Below are 8522 nucleotides of genomic sequence, written 5' to 3'. Positions count from 1 at the left end.
AAAACTTACGTAGAAATGATGATTTGAATGATTTAGCGAAATTCAGTTATTTTCTGAATTAGTTTTTAACTGTTTTCAATAGAAAATGGTTAAAAATATTGGAAAAATTCAAAAAGCTTTAAATTAAAAAAGTGCAAATTTGTGCAGCTAAATTCTTTACGATCCTTTAGTTTACATCTTAGAGTACCCTTGAAACTGAATTTAAGCCTGGGACAACTTGGGACAAAAAAGTACTCGATGTGTTAACTATAAGCTTACTCGATTTTTTTAACCGCTTTATAAAAAAACATCATAGAATCCACTATTTTGAAGTTTTTTTTTATTTTTTTATTGTTTCTAGGAAGCCTTTTTTGTAAGCTTTCAAATGGTGTAAAAACATTTTACGCAAGTATTATAGAAAAAAAGTTATATTCATTTGAGTAAACCATAGTTTTTGTTAATAAAAACAAGTTTTTCTCCATAGGCTTAACTTTGGCACCTCATATCTGAGTGTGCAATGCAAATCATGCCCTAATATTTTGGGGATTTCTTAGCAGACATGTTTACAATGAAATGGCGAACAAGAATTAAAATTTGGGGCGCATCACTTTTTTTATTATTGGCCACCTGATAAGCCATAGTGCGCAGAGCAGAGAGTAGACCAGAGCAACTAGCAGAGCACATAGACAGGGGGAACAGCACACTGTTCGTCAATGCGTGCGTGCGTGCGTGCGTTCGTGCGTGTCTGTGTCTCTTTCTTCAGTGTAAAAAATGGTCTAAGGACGGGACGGTAATATTCCTTTCTTTGCTTGTGAATAAGGATTCAATTTGGGAGATTTGTGTCGATTGCTGTGGGATAGTTCTCGGTTGGGTCGGATTCCGGTGATTTTGGCTAGTGGTGATCGCTTTGCGGTGATTATTGAGTGAGAAATTTAGATTTTGCGTTCGATTTTTTGTTCCTTGGTTTTGTAACATTTTTGCGCGACCAAAGCAGGCTATGGTGGCGCGGTGCGGAGCGGTGGATGACTCCTGCTGAGTCCTGGCAGCTGGGTGGAAAATTCGACCCGGGAAATTGCGAAAAAAGAAGTGCAGGTTTGCTGGGATTGGTTTACATCCGGATTGGAAGTGATTTATTGTGTTTGCGCGAAGATGGAGAAAGTGTCTTTTTTTTTTCTTTCGAGTAGACTTTGCACTGATGGATGATCTAGGAAGGCTGTGTGGGATGGGAGGCATTTTCCATCACATTTTCCGCCTGCTGGGAGGGGATTATTCGATCGGCCCGCTGTCATTCTCGCTCTCTCAATCAGAGGCCTGATGGTGCACTATGGGACAGGAACGTACTTTGGTTGGCCAAAATATCTAGCGCTCTGTGGGATGCATCCTAGAGATTTGATGTCTTTGGCAAAGTATATTGAGTGAATCGGAGCTTTATTTTGAAGGCATTGAAATATAACTTACAACTTATCTAGATCAGTTTTATCTTTTGATTGAAGCATCCTAGCAAAATACTTTTTTCTACAAAGTTGAACGAACGAATACTCCGTAAACAACTATGCCCTAACATCTTTTTAAATGTCACTGTTTGGCTTTTAATAAAATATTGTCTATAAAATGGTTTTGAAAATTATCGACAAAAAATATTTAATCATCAGTTTTGAAAATTATTCATTCTTTAAATGATATCCTTAAAAATGTTTAAAAAAAATCATGCTAATTTAAACTTTCCTAGAACCGAAAATAATATAATACATCCTCATGAAGCAATTCAAGGGCAGCAACAGTCACTTTGCGGTTTGATGATTAACATAAATGACTTATCTATATGCTTCATTATAATGATACTAATAGTTGCATCTGTAAAGTAAATGCTGATTGATTGGTTGGCAATGTGTTTTTTTTTTATCTCACTAGCATTTTCGTATACAGCCACCGTCAAAATTAAGTGCCTACTTGCTTATTATCGCGCAAGTTGGCAAAAATCGTGCGTTAAAACTAGAAATTCTTGTTTTTAATTGCGAGCATGTTTAACATAAGATCTCTTCGATATACATCAATAAAGTTCTTATTTTTGAATAAAATTTTGGTTTTTACAACAAATGACTCCGAAAATTATGTGTCACAATAAGGTGCCCACTTGGCGTTTCTATCACTTTGCATCATTATACTCTTACTTGTCCAAAGTTTTTCAACCCAACCATGCTGTTTCGGACATTCAAGTCTTTCGATAGACTGTTTAATGTGATTTGTGATTATTCTGGGGAATTATTGGTCAAAACCTGTCCAGTTGTGCTCTAATATGGCGTAAATGTATTTTGACGTGACCGGCAATGGACATTTTCATGGCTTTCCATCTCTGACTTACGATTGGACAACTTTTGCTTCCAAAATTGTTTTCCGTATATAATTGGAATAAGACTGGTTAAATTAATAACATGACAGTTTTCAGTATGCAATCTACGAAATACACCGTTACTACGCAACGCAACGCAACGATAGGTTATGGGCCTAGAACATTCGCTGTAACGCAAATCCGAAGTTGGCCGTAGCGAGGCCCTGTAGAAGTTTTAAGGTTATCGAACGGTAATTGTGATGATGTTCTCGAGCGCTGACAGCGGAGGATCTGGAGATGCAGGTGTCGCTGCAGTACAGGCTGGCTCAAGGACTGGATGTTATGCGAATCCGAGAGAGGTTCGTGAGACTGGTAGTAACAGCATATCTATTTCGATCGAGAAGAAGGCCAAGAAAATTACGCATCATGGGCGTTTGCCGTGATGGTGATCTTGATAATTTAATCTTAATACACAACGTTTCAAGACGATGGAATTTATCGGAGGATTGGTTTGTTGCAGCAACTAACGTCGATACGGCTGGAGCATTTTGAAAGTACGGAAGCATATTTGGATGGGTTCTAAAAAAGTCACAAGCTAGTAGAAATCAAAATCCTCCTAGCCGATGAGTGGTTGGCGTCTTTATTATTGATGGGACTACCCGAGTATTATGCAGATGCAGCGAAAGCGACGTTAAAGTAAAATATGGACCACGAATAGCGTTGGGCAAATTTGTCCAGAACATCGATGTCACTGAATCGATTTGAATTTGAACTGCCGAATCGATTCACCAATTTAATCGAAACCTTTACATCGATGTTTTTGAATCGATTCGAATTGGATGCAAATTGAAATTTATGAAGTTTGAAATGAGACCAAATGCATTTCCATTCGATTTCAAAATCTTTCATTCAAATTAGTTATGAAAATCAATTGAACCGATTTACCACTTTAAGGCTTGTTCAAAATTTGTTTTCTTTTCCAACAACTCATGGCAAAATATAAATTGATTTCAACAAAATAAATCGAATTGAAAAATCGGATGAAGAGAATTGATTCACCCGATTTTAGGTGATCCAAACATCGATTAATCGGAATGAAAACATCGATTTTCGGCACATCGATTCAAAATCGCCCAACGCTAACCACGAAGCGCAAGAGATGACGGGGAATTCTAAAGCGAAGCGGAGCGAGAACATCAACCCCAGCAGGGATGCCAAGTCAATTTTTCAAAAATCTGGAAGATTTTGAAAATTTGTCTGGAAAAGTCTGGATCTCTAATGCCGTATATGGAGAACCTTACAAATTATTTACAAAAATAAATTCATTACAAAATTTATCTGGATCTTCCAGATTTTTGTTAAATGGAGCCTCAAAAATCTGGAATATTCCAGACAAATCTGGAAGGTTGGCAACGCTGAACCCCAGCGTCGTAAGAAGCAATGAGCCCCTGTACGTGCCATAAATTCTTTTGTTCTTTTGACTTTTACTGAGCGCCGTGTGTTGGTGCTGTCTCGCTCTCTCTGACGGGCAACTTGAAAACAGAGCGCACAGTAAAAGTCAAACGTTTTATAGCGTGCATAGGCTCATGCGCGAAAGTCAAAGAGGATCGAGCGTGCTATAATTATCAGAAGGTAGGATATTACGCGGCAAGCTGCTAATCAGAAGATCAGGCTAATCAGAAGAGTTACAAAGGACGAGCAATGTGCGCAGTTTTGCGTCGGGAATAGCTTTAGGAATAGGCAGATCCGTCCCACTCGGACTCAGATTGGGTACCACTTCTAGTACTGCATTTGGTCCCTCGGTAGTGCAAAAGGTACCCAAGTTTGATAGATTGCAGTACACTTTTCACTGCCTTCTAGATTATCTCATGAGCCATAAAATTTTGGGCAACTGCAAGGGACATGGAGGTCTTTAATGTGTCTTTGGAATAGGCATGTACAAAATACGTTTTTATCAAATGAGTTGGAAGTATGGCATCGAATGGCTTGGTCACCTAAATGTTCAGAGTTTGAAACAATCGAAGAAGATGGTCACTGGAATTGAACCGGATTGAGAATTTGAATTGAGTAGCATGTTTTCAGGCAAACATACCCGAGATGCATTTCCAAACAGTGAATCCAGAGCAAGCAAGCCGTTGGAGCTCATGCATACGGATTTTTGCGGACCATTTGAAGTACTTTAGTTGGCCGGAAAGTTGTTGTGTATACTCTGTGGACCAAAGATCTAGTATATGAAAGTTGGACGAAGAGCTTAAAGCAATGGTTGAACGACAAACTGGTATCAAATTGAAAATATGAAGCGACTATCAACGGTCGGTTTGAGAAAAGTTTAAGGCGTAGGCATGGTATGTGGCATCAGAAATCTTGTCCGTACACGCCAGAATAGAACGGAGTGGCAGAAAGAATGAATAGAACAATTCTGGAGAAAGCGCGAAGTTGGTTGAATGACGCCAAAATGCTGAGAAAATTCTGGGCAGAAGCTGTAAATACTGTGGTATATTTGATCAATCGATCAAACCAACACGCTCCGGTAGTGTGATATTCGATATTAAGATATACACTAGCGGTTAAATTCGATTTGGAGATAGATCAAATGGATCCCATCACAGCATTTCTACAAGGTAATCTAAACAATGAAGTGATCCATATGCAGCAACCTGATGGATTGTTAAGGATCCGACAAAGGTGTGCCGGCTACAAAGATCACTTTACGGCCTCAAGCAATCTAGTAGAATTTGGATTCTGCAGCTTGATGAAACGCTACGAGTATTCGGTCTGGAGCAATCAAACAAGAACCAGAACAAGAACTATTCAATCGTAAAAGAGAATATGCTGTTCATCACAATTTACGTAGATGATTTTCTTATTTTCACAAATGACATAAAAATGAAGAAACGCTTGAAGAAAATCCTCTGTAACCGATTTCGTGTGAAGGATTTAGGTCAAGCGAAGTATTGTTTAGGACTGCAAATTATCAGAAATAAAAAAAAAACGAGGAGAGTTATTGATCGACCAACACAAATATAATGAAGACGTACTGGACAGATTCAATTTGGCAAATAGTCATCCCGTTTCAACACTCTTCGAACCTAGCATGTGCTTGGACAAATCAATGGCTTCAAACTCAGAGGAAACACGCGTCCAGATACTTCAACGCAGTTAGTCAATTTAGTAGCAATGCAGGTCGAAAACATTGGGTGGCCGTCAAAAGGATTTTCCGGGAACGATCAACAACAAACTCTCCTATTGGTCACATGCCGGAAGTCTTCTGGGTATCTGATTCCCTCGAGATAGATAGGTAATAGACTTATAAATTATGAAAAAGAACTTGCGACATATCAGTCTTCAAGATGTTATGAAGCAAGTATGTTGGAGACTATTTCTAACATTTTTTTATATATGACGCATTCTGAAGGTCTACCAGTCCTGTGGGTCCATCGGGAAATAAATATAAATGGATTAACTATGAAACAATGCTCAGTTTTTAGGATTTTATGGAATATATATGTTGGTGACTGTTTCAAACACAACCCATAATCTGGAAGCTTTGTGGTCAACCGATTTTCCTCTAGAAAGTATATAACGAAAACAAGAATATGCTCGCGATATTGAAAACCATTTTAAGCATTTTTTTGCCAAATTGGCCATATTCCTGAAGTCTTCAGGATACTTGGTTCCTCTGAAAAAGTGGTCATGAACGGAACAGTTATGACACAAGGTGGGGAACATATCAATCTTCAAGATTATGTGTATCACATATTCAGGAAACATTTTCAAACACTTTCGGTCACATTGCCATTTTCTGGAAATCTTCCTGATTCGATCGGAATCTTCCATAAACGGATCAGTTATATAACAAGACTTACGATACATAAATCATCAATTTTTTCCACCAATTTTTTAAGGTTCTTTTAGAATTTTTCTGCATATTTTTTCATGTTATTCACTAGTACAGTCCACGCTCCATTACTCGATATTCAAGGGACCATCGAGTTAAAGAATTATCGAGTTATAGAACATACCTACGAAAAAAAATCCAAAATCGAAAGAACAAATTTCTGTTTTTTCAATACATATATGATGACTTCTGTAAAAAAGAAATAATATTTTGTCGATATTATTTTACAATATTATTTGAAAGCTTGATTTATACCTACTTGATTTATAAAATTATGGAGATTGATGTTCCGCTGATCCGTTTATAGTCACCATCCCAAGGTGCCCGGGGGACTTTTAGATCTTTAGTAACAAAAATGATCAAAATTGTTTGAAATTACTTCCAAGATAATTGAATGATTTGCGGAATGTGACTACACAGTTTGAACGAAACGTGTAAATTTCTGAGACATATAATGTACATAATTGGAGCGCGAAATATCATGGATATGTCATGTAAACTTTAATTATATGTCATGTAATCCAGCAGAATCCTGTGTGATTACATGACATATAAAACATTATTTCATAATTTCAGACTTAAATTTACATGACGACATGTTGACATCGCGTGAATGAAGTTTACATGATGTGTAATCTTCATTATTTTTAACTGTGTAATGCGACTATTTAAAAAAAAAAATTTTGAAATAATCTCCGAAATACATGATCTACAAAAACTTAACCAAAAGCAATTGAAATAATCTTCAACATATTAATTCGTACATTTTTTTAGATTGATATGTCGCAAGCCTTGCTTTAGAACCGGTACATTTGTGGCCACTTTCCTGAGGGAATCAAGTTTCCGGAAGATTTCCGGAATGAAGTCAATGTGACCGAAAGGGGTTGAAATAGTCTCCAGCATATTTATTCGTAACAACTTGAAGATTGATATGTCGCAAACCCTGCTTCATAACCGGCCCATATGGCCACTTTCCTGAGGGGATCAGGTGCCTGGAGGACTTCCTGAAAGTGGCCAATGTGACCAAAAACGATTGAAATAGTCTCCAATTATATTGGATTTTTACAATTTTGAAGATTGATATGTCACAAGCCCTGCTTCATAACCGGCATATATATGGCCACAATCCTGAGGGGACGAGGTGCCCGGAGGACTCCCGGAACGTGGCCAATGTGTCCAAGAGCGATTGGAATAGTCACCAATATAATTGATTCGTGAAATCTTGAAGATTGATATGTCGCAAGCCCTGCTTCATAACCGGCCCATATATGGCCACTTTCCTGAGGGGACCAGGTGTCCGGAAGACTTCCGGAACGTGGCCAATGTGGCCAAAATCAATTGATATAGTCTTCAACATACTTGTTTCGTTAAATCTTGAAGATTGATATGCCGCAAGCCCTGCTTCATAACCAGTCCGTAAATGGCCACTTCCCCAGGGGAACCAAGTGACCGGAAGACTACCGGAATGCAGCCAAAGTGGCCAGAAAGGCCCAAAGTGGTTTAAAGTGACCTCCTCTTGATAAATTATGAAGAATGACATGTCGAAGTCCAGGTTTCTGAAGCACTTTGTAAGTGGATCATCATCCGGGAAAAAACCTACCCCACTGCACCCCGGAATAACTCCGGAACCATGTGGCCAATATTAATTCTCTATGACATATGGAAACTAGAGAAGTGACCGGTTGCATTGGTGGTAAAATTTTAAAAATCGCTCCAGAAATAACGGAGATATGATTTTTTGAGTCTTTTTACGAATGCTCAAAACGTATCAAGAGGAGGATAAGGGTTAAGAATGGAACTTTTGTCAAAATTTTTCAGTTTTCTTCCGACAGGTAAACAAACCACGAAAGACAAGCCCGTCCATTCATAGTAATTGACAAAATCATCATTATCATTTTTTAAGAGTTGTTATTCATGCGAAAGAAAACTGCCTTTTTCGTTATTGCAAATGCACGATTGTAAATAGAACCTTAAACCCTATCAAACGTATTTTATTTAGTTTGTTCCTCGACATTAGAGATATGAAATCACCAAACATATCATATCTATTAAACCAATTAGCTAAAATTTCAGTTCAAGATCCATTTATCCAGATTGTATCACTGATTTTCTCAGTGTAATAGAATCAAATACATTTACGCAACATAAACTTTCTCAAATCATTTCAAAACGTCTCACAAAAACCATGAATAGCTGAAACACTATGAATGTAACAAAAATTTCTGGACAAATAAGAGTAAAATATTGATTAGTGAAGGAAACCTCAAGTGGACTCTCAATTTTGCGACATATCTTTTACAGACAAATTTGTTTCGT

General features: G+C 37.7%; 1 protein-coding gene across 2 annotated transcripts in view; it reads left to right on the top strand.

The window, feature by feature from the left end:
• The first annotated feature begins 627 nt into the window (after positions 1–627).
• LOC5574326 (tau-tubulin kinase homolog Asator) overlaps positions 628–8522 on the top strand; it is a 111025-nt gene continuing 103130 nt past the window's right edge. For both annotated transcript variants that reach the window (XM_001661307.2, XM_021838898.1), the window contains exon 1: positions 628–769. The gene's annotated coding sequence lies outside the window, so the exon portion shown is untranslated. The remainder of the gene's footprint in view (positions 770–8522) is intronic.

Source organism: Aedes aegypti, chromosome 1, assembly GCF_002204515.2.
Source record: "Aedes aegypti strain LVP_AGWG chromosome 1, AaegL5.0 Primary Assembly, whole genome shotgun sequence".
NCBI classification, from domain to species: domain Eukaryota; kingdom Metazoa; phylum Arthropoda; class Insecta; order Diptera; family Culicidae; genus Aedes; species Aedes aegypti.
The sequence above is the reverse complement of the archived record's forward strand: the minus strand, read 5'-3'. Positions and strand labels throughout refer to the sequence as shown.